The 27,372-nt window shown below is 52.3% G+C and overlaps 1 protein-coding gene across 6 annotated transcripts in view; it reads left to right on the forward strand.

The window, feature by feature from the left end:
• The window catches only part of LOC144721407 (voltage-dependent L-type calcium channel subunit alpha-1D-like), a 192,132-nt gene that overhangs the window by 55,080 nt on the left and 109,680 nt on the right, over positions 1-27,372 (forward strand). The gene's annotated exons all lie outside the window — the stretch shown is intronic.

A 27,372-nucleotide genomic window follows, 5' to 3' on the forward strand; every position in this document is an offset into this window, starting at 1 on the left:
ACCAGGTGTGCATGAGACAAGACAGGCTGTCTCCGTTAATGTTACATGCTGATGATGTTACTCCAGTATTAGGCTGCATGCCATCATGAGAAGGGCACTTTGTTAACCGATCTGTGTTATCTCCTCACATCTCGTTGTCAGTGTGTTGGGTTTTCTCTGGGGTCTCCTCCGGAGACCAGGATCGCCTCTTTCCAAGAGTGATCTCGCACGATTGACCCAGTTAGGGTTGACCTCACGTCTGACCCCGCGGGCCACGAGGAGTTGCGCTTGCACAGCACTCTGTCGCACATTTACCAATCTTACAAAACAAAATCCCACGTCATCCCTAATGGAGTTTCATTTATTTTCTTTTGAGATTGTTGTACGAAAAAATTTGATTTGTTTTGTCATTCAATATCTCTAAGTACTTCTGTGGGCAAGGTCATGGCGTGGAATCACAATTAGGTGATTGAGCCGTGACTAGAGGCATCGTGGCCGAGAGGGAGAGCGACGGAACGAGCGAGGGACGACGCCGCCGTGACTGATCGTCGGCAGGGCGGACCGCGGGTAACCGCGGGTGAGCGTGGGTGAGTGTGGGCTGACCATGGGTGAGTGTGTGGTTACCGTGGGTGAGAGTGGGTTAGTGCGAGATGATCGTGGGTGAGCTTAGGGTGAGCATGGGTGAGAGTGGGTTACCCTGGGGTGAGCGTGAGGTGAGCGTGTGTGGTGACCGCTGGTTCCGGTGAGGTGAGCGTGGGTTGAGCTCAATAACGCCCCAATACCATCACCATCATGTAATGAAAAACGAATCAAAAGTGAAAACGGATTGAGAAAAGCAACTGACTAGGGCTCGTGTCTACAAGGCTGGTGTGGCCGGCTGCAGGGATAGTGTCTACAAGGCTGGTGTGGCCGGCTGCAGGGATAGTGTCTACAAGGCTGGTGTGGCTGGCTGCAGGGATAGTGTCTACAAGGCTGGTGTGGCCGGCTGCAGGGATAGTGTCTACAAGGCTGGTGTGGCTGGCTGCAGGGATAGTGTCTACAAGGCTGGTGTGGCCGGCTGCAGGGATAGTGTCTACAAGGCTGGTGTGGCCGGCTGCAGGGATAGTGTCTACAAGGCTGGTGTGGCTGGCTGCAGGGATAGTGTCTACAAGGCTGGTGTGGCTGGCTGCAGGGATAGTGTCTAAAAGGCTGGTGTGGCCGGCTGCAGGGATAGTGTCTACAAGGCTGGTGTGGCTGGCTGCAGGGATAGTGTCTACAAGGCTGGTGTGGCCGGCTGCAGGGATAGTGTCTACAAGGCTGGTGTGGTTGGATGCAGGGATAGTGACTACAAGGCTGGTGTGGCTGGATGCAGGGATAGTGACTACAAGGCTGGTGTGGCAGAAGGCCACACGCGTGCTGCTTGCTGCTGATGCCTGTGCGTTGTTCAGTGTCGGCCCTACATCTCGTGGGGAGCGGTGGGGTAGCGGTCCGCACGCTGCACCACGAACCCGGCGACCTGAGTTCACTTCACGGTCACTAAGACCGGCGACGATGATCTGGATCGGTCCTGGGCCTCCCCTAGGTCGACTCGGCCTCAAATTGGTTCTTGGTGCGATGTTTAAACATCGCCTCTGGGGAGACAAAGGCGGCCGAGCGTGGTGCTGGCCACCCACCCCCTCGCGTTCCGTGCCTGCCTTTATAGATACTCGCGAACAGCACTTGCCCCACAGTCTGTGTAAGACTATATGGGGGATCTTTGTTTTTACAGTGCGCGTCGCCTCGTTATTCAGTCCGACCCAGGTTTATTTGTGTTGTTGTTGTTTTTTACCCAAGCACCCCTGGGGCTCCTCGCTCAGCCAGCCATCGGCTAATTGGTCGTCTCGTCACCGTGGCAACCGCAGCGAGCCTCTCGCACCTCCCGCGGTCCAGCCCCCTCCCCTCCTCCACATCGCGCCCCGCCCCCCTCGCCCTCCCCAACCCCTCCCCCCTCGCCCTCCCCAACCCCTCCCCTCCTCGCCCCCCTCGCCCTCCCCAACCCCTCCCCCCTCGCCCTCCCCAACCCCTCCCCCCTCGCCCTCCCCAACCCCTCCCCTCCTCCTCTCCCAACCCCTCTTCTCCCTGAGCCCCTCCCCCCATCCCCCCTCTACCCCCCTCCCCCACGCACAGGCGCGTCACACCCCCCTCCTCTCTGCCCGCCACATGTGAGCTGTAGATTTTCTAGAGGAATGGCTCCAACAAGCACTGACTGTATTGTGCAGAGCATCTTGCCAACACAACAACTCCAGCAACAAGCACAGCCGCCGTGCCACACTACTGTTGGCCTTGTCATCACTGTGCTGGTTGTGCCAGGCTAGGTACGCGTTGAGGCCATCACGTGAACTGTGGAAGGAAGGCAGGAGGTCACGGCACAAACCCAGGTGTTACAGATTGGTTGTGATGACTGACAGATGCACCAAATGTGCTCCCCACTGTGCTGACTCGCTCTACCGTTCACTCATCCGCTCACCTGTTCTCTCAGAAGCACCAGCACGTGCTCACCACTATGCTGACTCTACCGCTCACCCATTCACTCATCCATTCATCTGCTCTCTCAGAGGCACCACCGATCTTTCTGTACCGCCCACCTTTTCTCTCGCCTATGCTGCACGGTCTGCCCTGCCAAACGAGCTGCTTGGGCATGCAGCCTCGCCTGCTGCAGGAGCTCGCTGATGGGGTTGTATCCAGATATTTCAAGCATCTGTGAGCTCCTTACACAATGCAGTCTGGTTCAACAACACACTCATCCCAGCGCACACTCACCCAATCGCTCAATTGCTCACTCACCCACTCACACTGCAGGTCATATAACTTCTCTTTCTGCTTATTGCCTCACATTGCTCCACTTTGGAGCTGTGGCACTCCCTCCCATCGTTTATATTCCCCAAGCGCGTATTATAATCTTACTCAATACAAGGAAAGAGTTAACTCTTGACCTATTGCCACTTTGAAGGTGCTGGTTGCTACTGGATGGTTAACAGCTTGGGCCTTTGGACCTGTTCTAGGGTTACCACCAGTCCAGGAATTGGCATTTGTGCCCGGGCAGCAGAAATTGATTTGTACCAAGATCTGGAACCGGCCTTGCTGCGTTGAACTTAATTTATTTTAAAAACTGCACATTATTCACGATAGACCGAGGCTGACGGAGAAACGTGTCCGGGTTTGACCTCTGGAAAAGCAGCATGCCTATCTTGCGCTCAGCAAACTGCGTTAAAAAATAAAATGAAAAGGCGTTCTAACTAACGACTCCGCAGAGAAGGCAATTCTGTCGTTCCCGTGGCCCCATTAAGCGTGAAGAATACGGCACATCAACATCCTCGCGAGTCCCAGCCGCACGCCTCCGAGCGGCATTGTACACGAGTAATGGGTTAATTAGGCCGCTTTGGTGTCGGCCAACCAACCACCTGTGGTCAAACGCAATCGGTGTGAGCGACGAGCGGCCGTGGCGGTGAAATAGTGGCCGTGATGTGAAGCGATGACACCGTCCGGAGGCGGAGGGGGATGGAGTTGTCTCCGTGATTTCCCATCGGACGATTGCTCGCTCGCCTGCCCGCCGCATTTTCCCCGACATGAACCGAATCTCAATGCCCTGCCTCTACACGTCACCGCCGCCAGCAGTAGGTCACGGCGCGTACATTTCTTTCACCGAGGGCTTTCAGCAACAACAAAATCTCACCGGGGTGTAATAACGCCGCAGGGCTTGACACCGGCGTGACCTTCGTGACATGTTTTTGCAGGAAGAGGCCGGGTTGCTCAGAGGCTTCGGATCCTGAGCCGGCACTGCCAAAATCCTGGGTTCCAATCCGGGTTCCGTCTGCCCAGCCACACTTGTTATACCGGGGAGTTGACGGTCTCGGCACGATCACGAACGACTGCACCAGAGATCATTACACGTGGGGTGTCACTAAATACGTGACGCATCTCCACCTCTGGAAATGGCAATTAATTAATTGATTTGATTGGGATGCGAGCCACGCTTTTTGAAGGGCATATGAAAGGTGCCACAGCAGTGTGGATGAGAGGCAATTTAAGTAAATTCAGAAGAATTTCTGTCGCACAGGGTGGTTCACTGCTCACTGGGACAGTTCCTATTGAAACGATATGGCAGGTCTCCACCTCTGTCCACCCAGCAGTATCAATACATGGCAGGCTGAGGAGTGGGGTGGGGTGAAATATGGGGAGTCCTACCTCCTTTAATATTTCTGGGTCAGCATGGAAGAATAGGCCAAATACCCTCTTGAGATCTGCCGGGTGGAGGCCGTTTCACCAGCAGAAGAGTGAGAAAGCAAGAAATTGTAGGCCGCTACCATGACCAGAGCCGTCCCTCGGGTACGGCGAATTGGAGGGACAGCCCTGTGCCCCACACTTTGGGGGGGTCCCACTCTTCGACGTCACGGTGTCAGATGTAATAGTTCCGGTTTAGTTAGAAGTTGTCAGGTGACCTACGCGGTGTGATTTGCCCTGGGCCCCGCTGCCTCCCTATAGACAGTCCTGACCACCACCTAGGTATGATTTGTTATTACAGCTGTGATTTATCCACTGCTGGATCAAGGCCGTCCCTCATGGCACAACGATTCCACATTTCACTACCCTCGTGAAATTTAAATCCTCAAACACCTCGATTCGTGAAGAAGTCGTCATACCCAGGACGCCGACGCCTTCACACCTCGTCAACAATCCACCTCGCTCTTGCGCACGAGGAACTTTCCATGGCTCCATCTCCGTGGTGCCTCGTCCTCTCGGGCGCTTTCCGCCCTTCGGCTGCCCCTCCAGAGTTTATGTTGACCGCGGCCATAGCCCCTTCTATCGACGGTGCTGCCCAAGTCCACTATTTCGTGCCATATGTTACCGTTAAAGATGTTGTATGATGATTGTTATTAATATTCGGCCAAGAACATTTTATTTCGTAATTTTTCTTTTGAAAGCAATTTTCAAATTCGCAATGTAGATGTTTGTTCAGACAAGTCACGAAAAACGCTGATAACGTCCTCACGAATCTCGTGAACATCTCTTGCGACCCGCCGCGTTCAGCCAGCGTTTAACTTGAACACACACACGTGTACACACACACATGTATACGTGTACACACACACACGTGTATACGTGTGTGTGCGTACTTGTATGTGGAACGGTGGTTTAACGGTTAGCGCGCTGCACTACAAACCTGGCGACTCGAGTTCAATTTCCGTTCACAGTGACAATTATCTGAACCGGTACTGGACCTCCCCTAGGTCGACTCTGTACTTGTGTCTGTACTTATGTGTGGTGTGATGTTGTGCTTACGTGTGTATATGTGTGTGTACCTGTCTTTGTAGGTTCATCAGAACCACGTGTTATCTGTCAATTATTGGATCGTGATACCAGTACCAGATCTAAGTACGAGTACAAGTCCTTCACCCAAATACAGTTCCCAGACTGTCTGGTACAACCCTGCTGAGTGGCAACCCTACCATCATGTGTGCTCGCTAATGCCATTTACATGATCAGTCAATACCCAGGACCATAAGTGGCATAGACGCACGCGCGCTGTTAATTTTGCAATTAAGCGAGCCTGATCGGATTTGCCATGAGATGGGTCACCTCGCTGTGTAGCCGCGGCGACGACATCAGAGTTGCGTGCGAGTCTGCCAAGTCATTGGGCGGCAGGGTGGCGGCGCGTTGGTAACACTTGTGCCTCATAGCAAGGAGGGCCTGGGTTCAATTACCGACTTGGGCGCCTATCTGTGGAGTGTGTGTGTCCTCTGCCTGTTCTGCATGGGTTTCCTCCGGGTTCTCTCGATTTCATCCCACATGTAGAACACACTCATTCATGGCATTGACCCAACATCCTAATATAGCACCACAGAGCTCGAAGACTCGTTGGTGCTGGTTCTGGCGGTGTGGCTTCTCACACCACTGAATCGTTCTCGCCCTGCGAGTGAACGAACACTGCGCGTGTTACATATTTGGAATTATTATTGTTACAAGGGAGATGGAGTCACGTGTGGGTGTGGGAAAGAGGGAGGCTTGTGTGGGGTTTTCTAGGGTTTGTTTGGGTACTTGAGCAGATCTCAATTTAAACATCTCCACATCGCCATTGCCGCCGCCACCTCTACGGCCACAACCACTCTCTTCAAGACCACCAGCTCTGCCACCACCGGCACCACCACCATCACTGCCACAACCGCATTCACCATCACTATTACCGCCACCACCACTGCCCCTGCTGCCATGCTTGCTATGAAAACCGCTCATAAATCTGGAAAGTGACACAGTTTTAATTGGAAACGTCAACACGCAATTTACACCCGAATCTGAATCTCTTGCAAGGTCATCAGCGGAGAAATTATGAAACGGTTACTGGTATTCATTATAAATTCACAAATCGCTTTACACGATTTCTCTTTGAATGAATTCAAGTATTGGTTTTCAATACACGTTTTAGGAAACGCTTAGTACCCAGCGTTTCCACTCGCGTGTAGAAACACTCCAATAATGGAGTTGGGCAAACACCTCACTATAGGACCACAGAGCTTGGGCAATTGTTGGCACCAGTTCTCTCTGTCACTGAAAGTTGTGGAGGCACAAAGGATATTTTATTATTTATTTAGTATACATTGACCAACAAACTGGATTGTTAGAATTGTTTTAATGGTGTCCAGTTCTCAAAAACATGTGTCCTGCCCTCTCTTGCATAATATATAACAACGTATCACTTATTAATTAGATCCTGCTCCATGCCTATAGAATCAGGCTGTCACTTCATGTAATGGCGTCACAAGGGGCCAAGTTGGGCCAAAGCAATTCTACAGAAACACTAACCTCAATTTATTTGCATTTATATTCCTTGAAAATTGTATTGAACAGAAAATAATATTTTTTGTGTGAAATAAAATACCAAGTCACGCTTCATTTCTGGTGTCGCTCTCTCCATAGACTCGCCTTGAACTCGGCCGACGGCTCGCAGCGCATGCAGCCGGGCCCCAGCGTGTTCGGTGCTCTGATCTGGCGTTCCTGTCCTGGCGTACCGTAGTCGTATACCGGCCCATGGCCACGGCTAACCATAGCAGTGCGGCGTGCGTGCGTTAGGACCCGTGCATGTGTGAGCAAATGCGTGCGTACATTTGTACGTATGTGTGCGTGTCTCTGTCCCTAATTTAACCGAGGCTCACTTAACGTGCTAGTTCCTCTGCTTGTTTACCATTGCCGTGGTATTCATGATGTCAATTGAATTTCAATATCGCTCCCTCGCTGTACACCGCAGCATTTCCTTGCGAGCCACACATCACAATGTTTCTTTTCTTCCCGGTAACTGTAAACACATCCTGTTATTATTTTTAATTAGCCCGGTGTTGTTTCTACTGTAACCCATCGATGCAAGTCGGGGCCCTAGTTTCGTGCGGGGAAAATGCAGAGGTGACGTTCTCGAGCTTTCATGTCCTCGGGTTGAAACGCGCGAAACCAGGTCAGTGTTTTCCCCGGCCGTATTCCACTCCTGCCACTGGCGTCATGGGAAGAGGGTGATGTTTCCGCCCACGCGTGTGAACACTCGCGCACGTGGACTCCAAACATCCCAATAATTGACCACAGAGCTTGGGCAATTGTTGGCGCAAGTTTTTGCAGCCTTCCCGCTTGTTTTGCGGCTTCCTGTGCACCTCTCTCGCACGTAAACAATGTAGCATGATTATATTATGAGTTTATTATATTATGATTATATTACTAATATATTATATTATTACCACGGAGAATAAGGTGCACTTGGGTGCGGGATGTTGAGAGGCTTGGGTGTGTGCAGGGCCGAGACTGAGATATGGGTGGAGTATTAAATCAAGGACCGAAAATACATTTACAACGTATGTATGTACGTTTAAATTATTTCGCACCGTACACAGACAACTGCTAATCGGAGCTGTGGGGGATGGACAGCAAACTAAACGCAACAGGACTCGCTCTCACGCCGCAGCCCTCCCGCAGGGAGAGATGAATCGAGCCGTGAGGTGGCTCATCTCCATTTGCAGCCCTGAGCCAGTGGTGGAAATTCCATATTCCTATGGAAAAGTCTACTCGTAGGACAAACACTTTACTCCTGCACAGTGGTACTTGTTTTACACACCCCGGAGGACGAAATGGAAGGCTGAGTTCCACAATCCCTGACCAGGGTTTAAACTCGCAACTTTCCTATTGCGAGACGCCCGCTGAGCCACCTGGCGATGTGTCCTCTGCACTTTGGCAACTTCTGTAACTTCTACAAGCTGCTACAACTCTCGCGTCAGAGCTGGGGACAATGAGTAGCGAGCTTCATGAGTGAGGGCGAGGTCACCGTACCCCCGCTGCGGAGACGGATTTCCCCACGGATCTGAATGGGAAGATCGCTGTGAGCGGAAGGCACGCCCAACAGATTCTTGTAAGGGAGCCCGCTGATGCCCCCGCGAGATACGGGGCTCCCACACTCCAGGGCTGTCTCGGACCGGCCTGCCGGTCTGGACTGAAGACCACTCCGTGGGCAAGTCGACAATGGTTGTCCTATGGATGTACTCACTCAGCCCCGTCACAGTAACCAGGAATTTCAACCGCTGGCTTCGGAGTAAACTGCGTGTTGATACCACGCTGGCTTTCGACATATTTTTGAGTCGACCAAAAAATACTAAATTACCATGGTAACCCGGACAGTCTGAAGCAACGGAGTGAAAATGAGCGGCATTCCCACGCTGATTAAGAATGCATCAAGCCACCAGCGCCTGGCGAATGAATTAAACATCAAACACCGAACGGAAGCGAGATTTACATTCCAAAATTAAAGTGCTATCCCAAGTGTTTTTCAGTCCAGCTATTGTTGTCATGCCGGCAGGAAGGGGGATCCCAGCCTGGCCTATAGATAGACGCGCCCCGTCATGGGAACGTGGATTTTCCACCACTGGCTCAGAGCTGTAAACAGATGAGCATCACCTCAATGCTCATTTGATCAGGAAATCACTTTGACTTTGTTTCTTAGTATGGTGATTTATGTCTCAGTATGTGTCTGTATGTGGATGGGCCTCCCCTACTCGACTCAGCCTCAGATGAGTGCCGGGTGGGGTGTGTAAACATCGCCGCTGGCCACCACGACTGGCTTACCTTGTAGGCCTTCATAGGTGCTCGCTAGCAGCACTTGCCTCAACAGTCTATTGAAGCTATACGGGGGATCTTTGTCTCTGTGGGTGTGAACATGTCCCTCTCGCGTGCTTTTATGTGTGTGTGTACATGTCCATCTGTGCGTATGTGCACATACACCTGCACGTAGGAGCGAATCGACTCAGCTGGTCCTCTGAACTATAGTCTCAATAATCAGAGAGAGGGGGAGCTAAGGGGGTTGGGGGTCAGGTACTCATTTGAGGGTGAGTCTACCGTGGGGAACCTTAGAACAGTTCAGATAATCGTCACTGGTCACTCATATATACATACAGATAAACACATGCACACACGAAACAAAAGTAAACACAAACACAGTGACACGAAGCAAAGTCATGAGTTCCCAGAGCCTCTGTCGTTTGTGTCGCCTAGAATGTCCTCCCATCATCTCTTTCCCCAAACAAGAAGCGTGCTACACTCTTCTCCCGTACAACTTTGCTTGACACTTTGGGCGTGTACGATGCGAGTCCATGGGAACCCAGAATGTCCAGCGACAATTTGTGGAAATGCAATCTTGGGCATGGTCATCGCTTGCAGTATATCCCCCCTCCTCCCCCCACTCCTCCTCCTCATCAGCAAGCAAGGTAATCATAATATTCATCATTAAAAAGTAGCAGCTGCTTCATAATCATCACCACAATCATCATAATTCTCCTAATCATCAATCGCAACAGCAGACTCATATTTGTCAACAGATTTTTCTCAGCAAGCAACTGCAGCAAGCATCATAATAAGCACAAGATCATAATCATCTACAGCCACATCATCATCATCGTCGTCATCAGTAGCATTATGTATCATCATTTGCTTCATCTCGTCGCAGCAGGGTCTGGTTTTGAGCTCTGGCTGACAGCCCTGATCCATGGGTGTCCACGTCGGGAGATGGAATCTTAATCCCAGGAATGTAAATTCGACTCGCCGGCTCACTCTCGTCCTCCCGCTCGCTCGCACCCTTTCTCTTCCCCATCGCTCACATCTCACAATAATCCCACTGCGATTGTCACACCGCGGTTATTGGCTTATGCCAGCGTTCTGTGCAGATTTGGCTGATAATGGGAGACTAGTGCCACTGACGTTGGTCGTGGCCCTTTATTGTATAGGGTCACACATCCTCGAGGTGGCCTGTTGACTCAGAGAAGGGGGTTCAAAATGGCCGCGTCGGAGACACCGAGCCCGAACATTTGAGGGCCTGGGTTCAAATCCAAGTTGTCTGACACAATTCGATTGAACCATATTCACAAGTCTAGCGAGTCGATGGTGTCGGTGGTTGACTGAGACCGGTATCGGTATTGGTCTCAGTGTCAGTCAACCGGTATCAGTCTCAGCTGTAAACTCTACCGCTGAGCCACCTGGCCGGATTATAGAAACATCACTGCACTTGTTTACCCAGGAAAGCCTCACCGAGTCTGTTTTTCAGGAGGGTTCTGCTAGGGTTTTATCAGTCGGGGGTGATGATTGATGTTTGTTTCCCTATAAATTATTTCACCAGTACAGAAATTTGGCAAATATGTATCGAGACACATGCACACAACGGTCTACTCTTCTTCCAGTAAAGTCACCGGGGCCTTTAACATCCATCCACTGTGAAGCAGGCAGGCTCTTGGGTTCTTGCTTGAATCACGAATACACGTGAAATTACTCGGTAGCATTTACACTTGGTCACAGATACTCACCCACCACCGCCTTCCCCGTGCCCAGACCAAGGAGAGGGTAATGAGGAGGCCTCGTGAGACTGAGGCCCACTCTGGCCACTTTGACATATCGCTGTGGGACCTCCACTCACGACGGCTACCAGACTGACTGCTTCATCTCATCCATCACACTGCTTCACCACCACACTGCACGTCACAACAACACACTCACCCAATCACCCACTCATTCACTCACCACACTGCAGGTCACAACAACACACTCACCCAATCACCCACTCATTCACTCACCACACTGCAGGTCACAACAACACACTCACCCAATCACCCACTCATTCACTCACAACACTGCAGGTCACAAAAACACACTCACCCAATCACCCAATCATTCACTCACCACGCTGCAGGTCACAACAACACACTCACCCAATCACCCACTCATTCACTCACAACACTGCAGGTCACAACAACACACTCACCCAATCACCCACTCATTCACTCACCACACTGCAGGTCACAACAACACACTCACCCAATCACCCACTCATTCACCACCACACTGCAGGTCACAACAACACACTTACCCAATCACCCACTCATTCACTCACCACACTGCAGGTCACAACAACACACTCACCCAATCACCCACTCATTCACCACCACACTGCAGGTCACAACAACACACTTACCCAATCACCCACTCATTCACTCACCACACTGCAGGTCACAACAACACACTCACCCAATCACCCACTCATTCACTCACAACACTGCAGGTCACAACAACACACTCACCCAATCACCCAATCATTCACTCACCACACTGCAGGTCACAACAACACACTCACCCAATCACCCACTCATTCACTCACAACACTGCAGGTCACAACAACACACTCACCCAATCACCCACTCATTCACTCACAACACTGCAGGTCACAACAACACACTCACCCAATCATTCACTCACCACACTGCAGGTCACAACAACACACTCACCCAATCACCCACTCATTCACTCACAACACTGCAGGTCACAACAACACACTCACCCAATCACCCACTCATTCACCACCACACTGCAGGTCACAACAACACACTCACCCAATCACCCACTCATTCACCACCACACTGCAGGTCACAACAACACACTCACCCAATCACCCACTCATTCACCACCACACTGCAGGTCACAACAACACACTCACCCAATCACCCACTCATTCACCACCACACTGCAGGTCACAACAACACACTCGCCCAATCACCCACTCATTCACTCACCACACTGCAGGTCACAACAACACACTCACCCAATCACCCACTCATTCACCACCACACTGCAGGTCACAACAACACACTCACCCAATCACCCACTCATTCACCACCACACTGCAGGTCACAACAACACACTCGCCCAATCACCCACTCATTCACTCACCACACTGCAGGTCACAACAACACACTCACCCAATCACCCACTCATTCACTCACCACACTGCAGGTCACAACGCTTCTCTTTCTGCTTCTTCCCTTTTTCTGCTCTACTTTGGAATTCCCTCCCATCGTTTCTTTTCCAAATAATATCCTTGCTCAATGCAAGAAACGTTTGAACTCTTTATTTGTTACAACTCTGGTTGTGCTGATTGTCGCTGGCCACTGCACGTTTTTGACCTCAGCAACTGTGTACCACAAACGGGCCAGTGCTTAGAAATTGTGTTAAAACAATTAACTCGCAATATACACACAATTACATATATTCACATGGAAACAACCGCTACATATACACTCACACAACAACTGTGATGGTGACGTCACTACAGCACTTGTGCCAGGTCAGGTCCACTTTGAGGCCATGTGAAGTGTTGAAATGCTTGATGGCACGAGGTCACAGAACAGACCAAGGTGCCATGGGTTAACTGTTCTTCCTACTCTGCCACCTCGCTGTGTCTTAGCCGCCTGGCGCTCCGCTCGTTCTTGTGAGCGTCGCTCCTCTGCCCTCCTCTGTTGTTGGAGGGAGACTGCCTCCAACTGCCCAGTAGCAGCGTCCTTCACGAGCCTCCTCCACAGAGGTCGATCTTGACACTCCTGATACTGGTAGTGCATCAACCCATCTCTTGTCTAGCCCGTACCTCAACCGTTTCGCCCCCTATATCCAGCCAAACAGAAGTTGCTTGACCACGGAGTGGCTGGGTATGAGGGCTACATGACTCAGCCAATGTCCTGATATTTCAAGGATCTGTGAGTTCCTCACCCAATATAGCCTGGTTAAATCCAGGATGGATCGTAGGCAGGCCAGCCCAAAAGTTTCTAACCGGTGAAGATGTCCCTTCAAAGGGATCCACATTGGCCCACGATTCGCAAGGATTGAGAAGGGAGGGCACAACGGTGGCACAAAGACCAACAAGACCTGGAGCTTCATATTAAGTGGCAGGCCAGGTAACAGCATTACGCAGCTGATGAAACTATAATGCTGCCAAACTGTAACTAGTCACAAGCACTCCTGGCCACGGAGCTTTACCCGGGCCTGCCCACCATCATGAAGGTCTTCAATGATTGTGAGCGCAGGGTCAGGGGACCTTGAAATCACGAATAATAACACACTCATATAGACATATACACTCACACAAAGACAAAGATCCCCCCTGCAGCCTTAACAGACTGTCGGGGCAAGTGCTGTAAGCGAACACCTATGAAGGCCGGCATGGCACACGAGTGGGTGGGTGGCCAGCACCAGGCCCGACCACCACTCACACACACGTATACACTTATACATTTGTATACACACTCACACATGTAAATAGACATGCACTCACTCACATATACACTCACATGCATGTACGCACGCATTCACCCACGCGCACACAAACGTAGCAAACACGCGCAGTGACATGCACAAAAACATTTAAAATCTATAAGTTGTACAGTGTTCCTTCTGCCGTGTTCCTTGTGCCTTTGTGTGCAGCAGCAGTCTGGCCCTGCAGTCCCTGCGGGGTTTCCATGCTGCATGGGTTTGTTACTACGCTTTTGATTTAATGCACCACACGCAACGCGTTCCCTAACTCCTCCGTGGCTCGCGTTCAGAAGATCAGCCCGACGAAGCTTGTTTGTGGTACAAAATGTCTGAGGCCCAGAACGTCAAACGGCCAGCAACCAACCGCACTGTTATAGTTGAAATAGATCAGTCACGCGTCCCTTGGACTGAGCACGATGATTGACTACAAGCGCTGGGGAAGGCAGAGATGCCCGCTCACGGCCCTTGCCCCATCGGCCTGCGCAGGCTACCTGAGGGATCTTGTCGTTGGAGCGCTCGGCGCGTCCAACCCGGTGAACCTGCGTTCGATCCACGGCCAACAAGACTGATGTCTGACGTGGTCCGTGGCCACCCCTGCATTGACTCAGCCTGAAATGAATACTTCGTGCAGTGTGTCAACATTATCACTGGGGAGACAAAGGTGGCCAGGCATAAATATTGGCCACACAACCCCATCTTGTGTGATTATACAATATAATTGTTACCATCGTGCATACCCTGCCGGCCTGAATAGGCACTCACTGACAGGACTTGGCTCCAACATATATTTTGTATAAGTCTGTATAGATATGTATACTGTATATATGAAGTATAATCCCAATGGCTGCACCGTTACGTCATGGCAATTCGTGACATTTTTTCAATGATTGTGTTTAATGTGTTCTCTGCGCAGGCCCTGGACCAGAAAAGTTCAAGTTTATAATTCCCATGGATATAGGAATTTTCTGACGTCACCCCGTCTGATGGCGATGGTACCAGCATAGTCATCGCTTCTATGAAGTAGTTTGCAGGGCTCGTGACCCCCTAATGAAGAGCAGTGCCCCCCTGGGCTGGTTTTCCAGCCTCATCCCACTCAGAGTGTGGTGTTGTATAAGCTCTGGATTTACATATCTGTATATGTCATTCCACGTTTGCCCAGTATGTAGAATTGTAATGCGCTCTTCCACCTCCAACCCAGCTTATATATAAGCTCCTAGCTTGGTAGTGTCTCATTCTTCACCTGAAGACGGCTGCTTGCGTTGTAGCCGAAACGTCGTGAGAATTATTTTATTTTATTATGTTTTATTGTTATTATTTTATTACATCCCTTCTACGTGACTTTACCGAAAGAACCAAGAAGATGTATTGGTGTGTTAGCGTATGTGTGGGGAGTGGTAGCATCGGGGTTAGCGCACTGCGCTACGAACACGGCTACCCAAGTTAGACTCTCGCGCATGGTCAACGTCAGTGACGGATAAACTGAACCGGACCTGGGCAGACAAAGGTGGCCAGGCGTGGTGCTGGTCACCCACCCTCTCGTGTGCAGTGCCAGCCTTCATAGGTGCTTGCGAACAGCACTTGCCCCAACATTAGCAATTTTTGTGATCTTGAGGGGGTGCCGATTTCCACCATCACCCCCCCCCCCCCCCCCCCCGTGTCCCCCACTGGTACAATAGTTTCTGTGCCATGTACAGTCCAATAGGCACCCCCAGTGCTCGGCCAGGAGTGTGAGAGTGAATATTTTTGGATTAATTGTTGTTCTTGGGTCGGTCGGTGCGGAGCCTCCCAGCAGCTGGAAGCTGTCAGCGGGGAGCAGCCTGCTCCGTGAGCCAGCGGACGTGTGTGTGTTCACGTGTGTTTGGGTGCGTGTGTGTGTTCACGTGTGTTTGGGTGCGTGTGTGTGTGTGTGTTCACGTGTGTTTGGGTGCGTGTGTGTGTTCACGTGTGTTTGGGTGCGTGTGTGTGTGTTCACGTGTGTTTGGGTGCGTGTGTGTGTGTGTGTTCACGTGTGTTTGGGTGCGTGTGTGTGTTCACGTGTGTTTGGGTGCGTGTGTGTGTGTGTTCACGTGTGTTTGGGTGCGTGTGTGTGTGTTCACGTGTGTTTGGGTGCGTGTGTGTGTTCACGTGTGTTTGGGTGCGTGTATCTGTGTTCACGTGTGTTTGGGTGCGTGTGTGTGTTCACGTGTGTTTGGGTGTGTGTGTGTGTGTTCACGTGTGTTTGGGTGCGTGTGTGTAGACGTCTCACATTGAGTCATCGGCTGCGTAATGCTGCGTAGAATCCGCCTGATCTCCACTCCATACGAAGCTACGGGTCTTCTCGGCCACGGTTGTGCCCTTCCCTCGCCATGCTTGCGAAACTCGGAGCCCTTTAAAGGAACATCTGCGCGTTGCCATCCCGGGTTTAACCCGGCCGGATTGTGTGAGCAGCTCACACATCATTGAAAGATCAGTACACAGTCTCATTGGTGAGCTCCTACGAAAGGTGAGGAGGCTGCGTTCGGTGGTTCATGTAAACCACATGCCCACTCACCAAATGCCCAGTCCCCTTTTTTCTGGCAGCAAAACAGGTGTTAAGATACTCTTTGGTTTGTTCGGTAAAGTCACGAATGTAGAAATAAAATGTAATTGTTAATTTAATTTGGTTAAAATTATATTTTATTTCTACACACGTGACTTTACCGAGAAAAACAATGAGTACAGTAATTTCTGCAGTCACGGAAGATCGGTGTTTAGATGTGAAAACACCAAACGGGAACCTTTTACAAGGAATCATGTCTCATTAACCACAATGCTTGTTGTCAGAACGCAAACAAAAACACACTCTGATAATATCAGCATTGTGCTTGAAACTGATTGGTCCACACCAGAGACAGCTTTCCTTTGAGCCTCGTCTCAAACGGTGTTAGACCAGAGGACGCCCAGAGGTGTAGAGGGGGCTAAAGAGGTACGGCATGGGATAGAGAAAAGATGGACTCATGTGGTACAGAAGAATATGAAGCCGGACTTGCCAATGACTGATACCAGCGGTGTCAAGACTGGCCTCTGTGGAGGAGGAGGTTCGTGAAGGACTCTGCTACTGGGCATTTTGAGGCAGTCGCCCTCCAACAACAGTGGAGGGCGGAGGAGCGATGCTCACAACGAGTTGATCGCTGAGCAGCTCAACTACAGCAGGGGTGGAGCACAGGTCAACTCAGGCAGTCAACCCATGGCACCCGGGTCTCTTCCGTGACCTCTTGTCAGTGAGCCTTTTGACACTTCACTTGGCCTCAAGGTGCACCTAGCCTGGAACCTCGTGGCAAATGGCGGTTGTTTTGTACACATGTTTATGTATTTCTGGAGTGTTTGTGTACGTGTGTACACATGTGTGCGTTGGTAAATGTGTCTGTACGTGTGTACGTGTGTGTCTGTACGTGTGTGTGTCTGTACGTGTGTGTGTGTGTACGTGTATGTGTCTCAGTGGCCTGGTTGTTCCCATGACCCCCACGGTCTCTTGTTTCCCCGGGGACACGCGGATTTATACTCGTGCCGTGAGACCCGGACAGAGACACGCACATCGAACACAGGAGGGGTGTAGTAGTCACGGGGGGGGGGGGGTGTAGTAGTCACATGGGGGGGGGGGGGTGTAGTAGTCACGGGGGGGGGGGGGGGGGGGGTGGTAGTCACGTGGGGGGGGGGGGGGTGTAGTAGTCACGTGGGGGGTGTAGTAGTCACGGGGGGTTTCGTAGTCACAGGGGGGGTGTAGTAGTCACGTGGGGGGGAGGTGTAGTTGTCACGTGGGGGGTGTAGTAGTCACGTGGGGGGGGGGGTAGTAGTCACGGGGGGGGGGGTTAGTAGTCACGGGGGGGGGGGGCGTAGTAGTCACTGGGGGGGGGGGGGTGGTAGTCACGGGGGGGGGGGGGGGTTTAGTAGTCATGGGGGGGGTGTAGTAGTCACGGGGGGGGGGGTGTAGTAGTCACGGGGGGGGGGGGGGGGGGTAGTAGTCACGGGGGGGGTTAGTAGTCACGGGGGGGGTGGTAGTCACGGGGGAGGGGGGGGGTGTAGTAGTCACTGGGGGGGGGTGTAGTAGTCACGGGGGGGGTGTAGTAGTCACTGGGGGGGGGGTGTAGTAGTCACTGGGGGGGGTGTAGTAGTCACTGGGGGGGGGGGGGTTTAGTAGTCACGGGGGGGGGGGGGTGTAGTAGTCACGGAGGGTGTAGCAGTCACGGGGGGGGGGGGGTGTAGTAGTCACGTGACGTGAGGGGGGTGTAGTAGTCACGTGACGTGAGGGGGGTGTAGTAGTCACTGGGGGGGTGTAGTAGTCACGGGGGGTGTAGTAGTCACGGGGGGGGGGGTGTAGTAGTCACTGACGTGAGGGGGGTGTAGTAGTCACGGGGGGGGTGTAGTAGTCACGTGGGGGGGGGGGGGTGTAGTAGTCACTGGGGGGGTGTAGTAGTCACGGGGGGGGGGGGGGGTAGTAGTCACGGGGGGGGGGGGGGGGTGTAGTAGTCACGTGACGTGAGGGGGTGTAGTTGTCACGTGACGTGAGGGGGGGGGGTGTAGTAGTCACGGGGGGGGGGGGGGGGGGGGTGTAGTAGTCACGTGACGTGATGGGGTGTAGTAGTCACGTGACGTGAAGGGGGAGGGGTGTAGTAGTCACGGGGGGGGGGGGGTGTAGTAGTCACGGGGGGGGGGGGGGTGTAGTAGTCACGTGACATGAGGGGGGGTGTAGTAGTCACGTGACGTGAGGGGGAGGTGTAGTAGTCACTGGGGGGGGGGGGGTGTAGTAGTCACGGGGGGGGGGTTGTAGTAGTCACGGGGGGGGGGGGTGTAGTAGTCACGTGACGCGAGGGGGGGGTGTAGTAGTCACGTGACGTGAGGGGGGTGTAGTAGTCACGTGACGTGAGGGGGGGTGTAGTAGTCACTGGGGGGGGGGGGGGGTTAGTAGTCACGGGGGGGGGTGTAGTAGTCACTGGGGGGGGGGGGGTGTAGTAGTCACGGGGGGGGGGGGGGGGGTGTAGTAGTCACGTGACGTGAGGGGGGGTGTAGTAGTCACATGACGTGAGGGGGGTAGCAGTCACGTGGGGGGGGGGGGTGTGGTAGTCACGTGTGGGGGGGGGGGGTGTAGTAGTCACGTGGGGGGTGTAGTAGTCACGTGGGGGGGGGGGGGGTAGTAGTCACATGGGGAGGGGGTGTAGTAGTCACGTGTGGGGGGGGGGGGGTGTAATAGTCACGGGGGGGGGGTGTAGTAGTCACGTGGGGGTGTAGTAGTCACGCGGGGGGGGGGGGTGTAGTAGTCACGGGGCGGGGTGTAGTAGTCACGCGACGTGAGGGGGGTGTAGTAGTCACATGACGTGAGGGGGGGGGGGTGTAGTAGTCACGTGGGGGGGGTAGTAGTCACGTGGGGGGGGTGGTAGTCACGTGGGGGGGGGGGGTGTAGTAGTCACGTGGGAGGGGGGGGGGGTAGTAGTCACGCGGGGAGGGGGTGTAGTAGTCACGTGGGGGGGGGTGTAGTAGTCACTGGGGGGGGGGGGTGTAGTAGTCACGGGGGGGGGGGGGGTGTAGTAGTCACGTGACGTGAGGGGGGTGTAGTAGTCACATGACGTGAGGGGGGTGTAGTAGTCACGTGGGGGGGGGGGGGGTAGTAGTCACGTGGGGGGTGTGGTAGTCACGTGAGGGGGGGGGGGTGGTGTAGTAGTCACGTGGGGGGGTGCAGTAGTCACGTGGGAGGGGGGTAGTAGTCACGCGGGGAGGGGGTGCAGTAGTCACGTGGTGGGGGGTGTAGTAGTCACGGGGGGGGGGGGGGGTGTAGTAGTCACGTGGGGGTGTAGTAGTCACGTGGGGGGGGGGGTGTGTAGTAGTCACGGGGGGGGGTGTAGTAGTCACGGGGGGGGGGTGGTGTAGTAGTCACATGGGGGGGGGGGGGTGTGGTAGTCACGTGGGGGGGTGTGGTAGTCACGTGGGGGGGGGGGGGGTAGTAGTCACGTGGGGGGGGGGGGTGTAGTAGTCACGTGGGAGGGGGTGTAGTAGTCACGTGGGGAGGGGGTGTAGTAGTCACGTGGGGGGGGGTGGTGTAGTAGTCACATGGGGGGGGGGTGTGGTAGTCACGTGGGGGGGGTGTGGTAGTCACGTGGGGGGGGGGGGTGTAGTAGTCACGTGGGGGGGGGTGTAGTAGTCACGTGGGAGGGGGTGTAGTAGTCACGTGGGGAGGGGGTGTAGTAGTCACGTGGGGGGGGGGTGTAGTAGTCACGGGGGGGGGGGGTGTAGTAGTCACTGGGGGGGCGGGTGTAGTAGTCACGTGGGGGGGGGGTGTAGTAGTCACGTGGGGGGGGGGGTGTAGTAGTCACGTGGGGGGGGGGTGTAGTAGTCAGGGGGGGTGTAGTAGTCACGTGGGGGGGGGGGTGTAGTAGTCACGTGGGGGGGGGGTAGTGGTCACGTGGGGGGGGGGGGTGTAGTAGTCACGGGGGGGGGGGGTGTAGTAGTCACGTGGGGGGGGGGGGGGGGGTGTAGTAGTCACGTGGGGGGGGGGGGTGTAGTAGTCACGGGGGGGTGTAGTAGTCACGTGGGGGGGGTGTAGTAGTCACTGATGCGGTGTCGGCATAGGATGTGGCTGTAGGAGTCACTGTGCTCAGCAGCTGGGTAATTACAAACAGTGCCCATATATTTCATCCCCCCCCCCCACCAGAATAGGCCAGTGCCTCCCTCACCTCTCTCAACACCCCTAGGTCAACTCAATCTTTGATGAATATCTGTGTTCAAACCGCCGCTGGGGAGACAAAGATGGCCAGGCAAACTCCTAGCCACACCAGCCCTCGTGTGCCATGCCGGCCTTGATAGGTGCTCGCTAACACGACTGCCTGTTCAGGCGACACGGGAGCTCTTTGTCTCCTACTCGTGTACGTGTGAGTGTTCACGTGCGTGCGTATCGGTGTGGGCGTCATTGGCAGTAATTCATTCTCCCAGGACCTGCGTCTCGAGGATATGACAGCTGTCTTTATTGTTACTACGATTTAAACCACCATCCTGCACGACAAAACACAGACCTCACAAACGCTCCGCCGTAAACGATGCGCGCGGAGGTCATAGGGCTCAAGCGTGTGTGCGTGTTCAGATAACAACTTTTATTCTCAAAAGGGCAATCCTTGGTATCGACGCATGAGTTCAGTTTGGGAGATATTAATGGTTTAATATCCACAATTATCAACACCACCACCACCATCATCATCATCCATAATGAAACCAGCCAGGAGACTTGGTGGGAGATCGAGCGACGAATTCATCCCTCAGCGGTCAATAAGATTTGTACAATTTTGCAGGGGATATCAACAGTGGATGCTCAATGGATAAAATCGTCCCCGCCATAGAAACATGGAGATTCTGCCACTGGCTCACGTCTGTATATTTGGCATCTGCACCATTCTGTAGGGCGCAATTTCCCTCTGTGTAATCCAAATGTAGTACTGTATACATTTTAAGATTGGATAAACGTAGACCATGACGCCAGCACATGATGGCCACTCAATTCAGGATGTTTATTATCCACCGTGATGCGTAAGTGGCTCGGGATTTTAGGCTTAGTAAGCGCAACGCACCCAGCAGCCTGCTGGGTTCAAACCGTGAACCATGAACCGTGAACTGTGACCCTCTATGACAAGCGGCGGCCGCTGGTCCGCCGTTCCACCCGTCGCTCAAGGCTCGTCTCTACGCTCGCTGTTCTTCGTTGCAGCCCGCGTCGATGCCTTGGTATTCATCGCGCGGCGCTGCTCGCTGCAAATCCAGCGCCACGAGCTAAAGATAGACGCCCGGGGGCGGTGAGGAGACAGGGCAGGGGTTTTTGCAACCGATATTTGGCTAATTGAGCAAATGCGCAAAGAGCAGGTACCTCGTACCGGCTGGTGAAATGTGTGCGCGACGTGCGCGACAAACCACACAGCAATGTACAATGTTTACTCCGGTGAAAGGTCTCGTTTAAAAATGTGCTTTTTGTGGTATATATTATTTATGAGGTTAAGTTTAAAAAAAACGATTTCCTGCTCAAGTGAGCATTGACATGGCACACATCTCCCTGCTTACAGCCATGGACCTGGGGAAGTCTTCACAATTGCAGTGATTGTCCACAGGACAATGGACAATCACTGTTGGTTTCCCCACAGAGTGGTACCTATTTTATCGAACCCATAGAGATGATGGGCCGAGGCAATCTCCAACCAGGACTTGAACTCACATCCTTCCGATTGTGAGTTGCTCGTTCTTCCGCCTGTTTTTAAAATAACTTTATTTTTATGTTTTTGTTTAGTTTATGTGCGGAAGTATTTCATGCTTAATATTCTGTGTCTGCGCCCTTTCACTCTTCTCTGTCTGGGTGCAGAGATTACCTTGTATTGAACCAATGCTACTAATGAGATGCACCCCGAGAAGGTCGTGTGTCTGGTGGGATATGTGAAAATTTTATATGTTTACATGGAGGGACAGATATTGGAAAGAGGCGTTATCATTTGCTTGTTTATTTTGTGTGATTTCAGTCATACCAATAACCACACTAGCCAGCCAGACACGAGCCCTACCAATAACCACACTAGCCACCCAGACACTTCCCCTACCAATAACCACACTAGCCACCCAGACACGAGCCCTACCAATAACCACACTAGCCACCCAGACACTTCCGCTACCAATAACCACACTAGCCACCCAGACACTTCCCCTACCAATAACCACACTAGCCACCCAGACACTTCCCCTACCAATAACCACACTAGCCACCCAGACACTATCCCTACCAATAACCACACTAGCCAGCCAGACACTTGCCCTACCAATAACCACACTAGCCACCCAGACACTTGCCCTACCAATAACCACACTAGCCACCCAGACACTTCCTCTACCAATAACCACACTAGCCACCCAAACACTTGCCCTACCAATAACCACACTAGCCACCCAGACACTATCCCTACCAATAACCACACTAGCCACCAGACACTTGCCCTACCAATAACCACACTAGCCACCAGACACTTGCCCTACCAATAACCACACTAGCCACCCAGACACTTGCCCTACCAATAACCACACTAGCCACCCAGACACTTGCCCTACCAATAACCACACTAGCCACCCAGACACTTGCCCTACCAATAACCACACTAGCCACCCAGACACTTGCCCTACCAATAACCACACTAGCCACCAGACACTTGCCCTACCAATAACCACACTAGCCACCCAGACACTTGCCCTACCAATAACCACACTAGCCACCCAGACACTTGCCCTACCAATAACCACACTAGCCACCCAGACACTTGCCCTACCAATAACCACACTAGCCACCCAGACACTATCCCTACCAATAACCACACTAGCCACCCAGACACTTGCCCTACCAATAACCACACTAGCCACCCAGACACTTGCCCTACCAATAACCACACTAGCCACCCAGACACTTCCCCTACCAATAACCACACTAGCCACCCAGACACTATCCATACCAATAACCACACTAGCCACCAGACACTTGCCCTACCAATAACCACACTAGCCACCAGACACTTCCCCTACCAATAACCACACTAGCCAGCCAGACACGAGCCCTACCAATAATCACACTAGCCACCCAGACACGAGCCCTACCAATAATCACACTAGCCACCCAGACACTTGCCCTACCAATAACCACACTAGCCAGCCAGGCACTTGCCCTACCAATAACCACACTAGCCACCCAGACACTATCCCTACCAATAACCACACTAGCCACCAGACACTTGCCCTACCAATAATCACACTAGCCACCCAGACACTATCCCTACCAATAACCACACTAGCCACCCAGACACTTGCCCTACCAATAATCACACTAGCCACCCAGACAATATCCCTACCAATAACCACACTAGCCACCCAGACACTTGCCCTACCAATAATCACACTAGCCACCCAGACACTATCCCTACCAATAACCACACTAGTCACCCAGACACTGGCCCTACCAATAACCACACTAGCCACCAGACACTTGCCCTACCAATAACCACACTAGCCACCCAGACACTTGCCCTACCAATAACCACACTTGCCACCCAGACACTTGCCCTACCAATAACCACACTAGCCACCCAGACACTTGCCCTACCAATAACCACACTAGCCACCCAGACACTATCCCTACCAATAACCACACTAGCCACCCAGACACTTGCCCTACCAATAACCACACTAGCCACCCAGACACTTGCCCTACCAATAATCACACTAGCCACCCAGACACTATCCCTACCAATAAACACACTAGCCACCCAGACACTATCCCTACCAATAACCACACTAGCCACCCAGACACTTGCCCTACCAATAATCACACTAGCCACCCAGACACTATCCCTACCAATAACCACACTAGCCACCCAGACACTATCCCTACCAATAACCACACTAGCCACCCAGACACTATCCCTACCAATAACCACACTAGCCACCCAGACACTTGCCCTACAAATAACCACACTAGCCACCCAGACACTTGCCCTACCAATAACCACACTAGCCAGCCAGACACTTCCCCTACCAATAATCACGCTAGCCACCCAGACACGAGCCCTACCAATAACCACACTAGCCAGCCAGACACTTGCCCTACCAATAATCACACTAGCCACCCAGACACTTGCCCTACCAATAACCACACTAGCCACCCAGACACTATCCCTACCAATAACCACACTAGCCACCCAGACACTTGCCCTACCAATAACCACACTAGCCACCCAGACACTTGCCCTACCAATAACCACACTAGCCACCCAGACACTTGCCCTACCAATAACCACACTAGCCACCCAGACACTTGCCCTACCAATAACCACACTAGCCACCAGACACTTGCCCTACCAATAACCACACTAGCCACCCAGACACTTGCCCTACCAATAACCACACTAGCCACCCAGACACTTGCCCTACCAATAACCACACTAGCCACCCAGACACTTCCCCTACCAATAACCACACTAGCCACCCAGACACGAGCCCTACCAATAACCACACTAGCCACCCAGACACTATCCATACCAATAACCACACTAGCCACCAGACACTTGCCCTACCAATAACCACACTAGCCACCCAGACACTTGCCCTACCAATAACCACTCTAGCCACCAGACACTTGCCCTACCAATAACCACACTAGCCACCAGACACTTCCCCTACCAATAACCACACTAGCCAGCCAGGCACTTGCCCTACCAATAACCACACTAGCCACCCAGACACTTGCCCTACCAATAACCACACTAGCCACCAGACACTTGCCCTACCAATAACCACACTAGCCACCCAGACACTATCCCTGCCAATAACCACACTAGCCACCCAGACACTTGCCCTACCAATAACCACACTAGCCACCCAGACACTTGCCCTACCAATAACCACACTAGCCACCCAGACACTTGCCCTACCAATAACCACACTAGCCACCAGACACTTGCCCTACCAATAACCACACTAGCCACCCAGACACTATCCCTACCAATAACCACACTAGCCAGCCAGACACTTGCCCTACCAATAACCACACTAGCCACCCAGACACTTGCCCTACCAATAACCACACTAGCCACCAGACACTTGCCCTACCAATAATCACACTAGCCAGCCAGACACTTCCCCTACCAATAATCACACTAGCCACCAGACACTATCCCTACCAATAACCACACTAGCCACCCAGACACTTGCCCTACCAATAACCACACTAGCCACCCAGACACTATCCCTACCAATAACCACACTAGCCAGCCAAACACTTGCCCTACCAATAATCACACTAGCCACCAGACACTATCCCTACCAATAACCACACTAGCCACCCAGACACTTGCCCTACCAATAACCACACTAGCCACCAGACACTTGCCCTACCAATAACCACACTAGCCACCCAGACACTTGCCCTACCAATAACCACACTAGCCACCAGACACTTGCCCTACCAATAACCACACTAGCCACCCAGACACTATCCCTACCAATAACCACACTAGCCAGCCAGACACTTGCCCTACCAATAACCACACTAGCCACCCAGACACTTGCCCTACCAATAACCACACTAGCCACCAGACACTTGCCCTACCAATAATCACACTAGCCAGCCAGACACTTCCCCTACCAATAATCACACTAGCCACCAGACACTATCCCTACCAATAACCACACTAGCCACCCAGACACTTGCCCTACCAATAACCACACTAGCCACCCAGACACTATCTCTACCAATAACCACACTAGCCAGCCAAACACTTGCCCTACCAATAATCACACTAGCCACCAGACACTATCCCTACCAATAACCACACTAGCCACCCAGACACTTGCCCTACCAATAACCACACTAGCCACCCAGACACTATCCCTACCAATAACCACACTAGCCACCCAGACACTTGCCCTACCAATAATCACACTAGCCACCAGACACTATCCCTACCAATAACCACACTAGCCAGCCAAACACTTGCCCTACCAATAACCACACTAGCCACCCAGACACTATCCCTACCAATAACCACACTAGCCACCAGACACTTGCCCTACCAATAACCACACTAGCCACCCAGACACTATCCCTACCAATAACCACACTAGCCACCCAGACACTTCCCCTACCAATAACCACACTAGCCACCCAGACACGAGCCCTACCAATAACCACACAAGCCACCCAGACACGAGCCCTACCAATAACCACACTAGCCACCCAGACACTTCCCCTTCCAATAACCACACTAGCCAGCCAGACACTTCCCCTACCAATAACCACACTAGCCACCCAGACACGAGCCCTACCAATAACCACACTAGCCAGCCAGACACTTCCCCTACCAATAATCACACTAGCCAGCCAGACACTTCCCCTTCCAATAATCACACTAGCCACCCAGACACGAGCCCTACCAATAACCACACTAGCCACCCAGACACTTCCCCTTCCAATAACCACACTAGCCAGCCAGACACTTCCCCTACCAATAACCACACTAGCCACCCAGACACGAGCCCTACCAATAACCACACTAGCCACCCAGACACTATCCCTACCAATAACCACACTAGCCAGCCAGACACTTCCCCTACCAATAACCACACTAGCCACCCAGACACGAGCCCTACCAATAATCACACTAGCCACCCAGACACTTGCGCTACCCCAACAATACTACCCAAAATATTCAACCTTTCCCCTCGCTCCACCAAATGAGTTAACCATATTCTAGAACACTATGAGATCTCTTTTACCAGTGGCAAAATATAATGGTAGGTTTGTACCCTTTTAACTGGTACAAAACTGACACCTTTATTCAAGGCATCATGTTTGCAATGACCACAACACAAGTAGTCAATAAAGCAAACAAAAAGAAGCAACTCTGATAAGGATAATAATATGCACTGTCCTTGAAGTTGATTGGCCCACACCCGAGACGGCTTTCTTTAGAAAGACGGCTTTCTTTAGAAAGAAAGCCGTCTCGGGTGTGGGCCAATCAACTTCAAGGACAGTGCATATTATTATCCTTATCAGAGTTGCTTCTTTTTGTTTGCTTTATTGACTACTTGTGTTGTGGTCATTGCAAACATGAATAAAGGTGTCAGTTTTGTACCAGTTAAAAGGGTAAAAACCTACCATCAGATTCTAGAATTGAAGTTTTCATGACTGCAAGGATCCATACCCTTTGGTTCTTTCGGTAAAGTCACGTGGGTGAAAATAATAATAAAATAAAATAAATAACCAGGACGTTTTGG

This window comes from Lampetra planeri, chromosome 11 (assembly GCF_965212315.1).
Source record: "Lampetra planeri chromosome 11, kcLamPlan1.2.h2, whole genome shotgun sequence".
Lineage (NCBI taxonomy): Eukaryota > Metazoa > Chordata > Hyperoartia > Petromyzontiformes > Petromyzontidae > Lampetra > Lampetra planeri.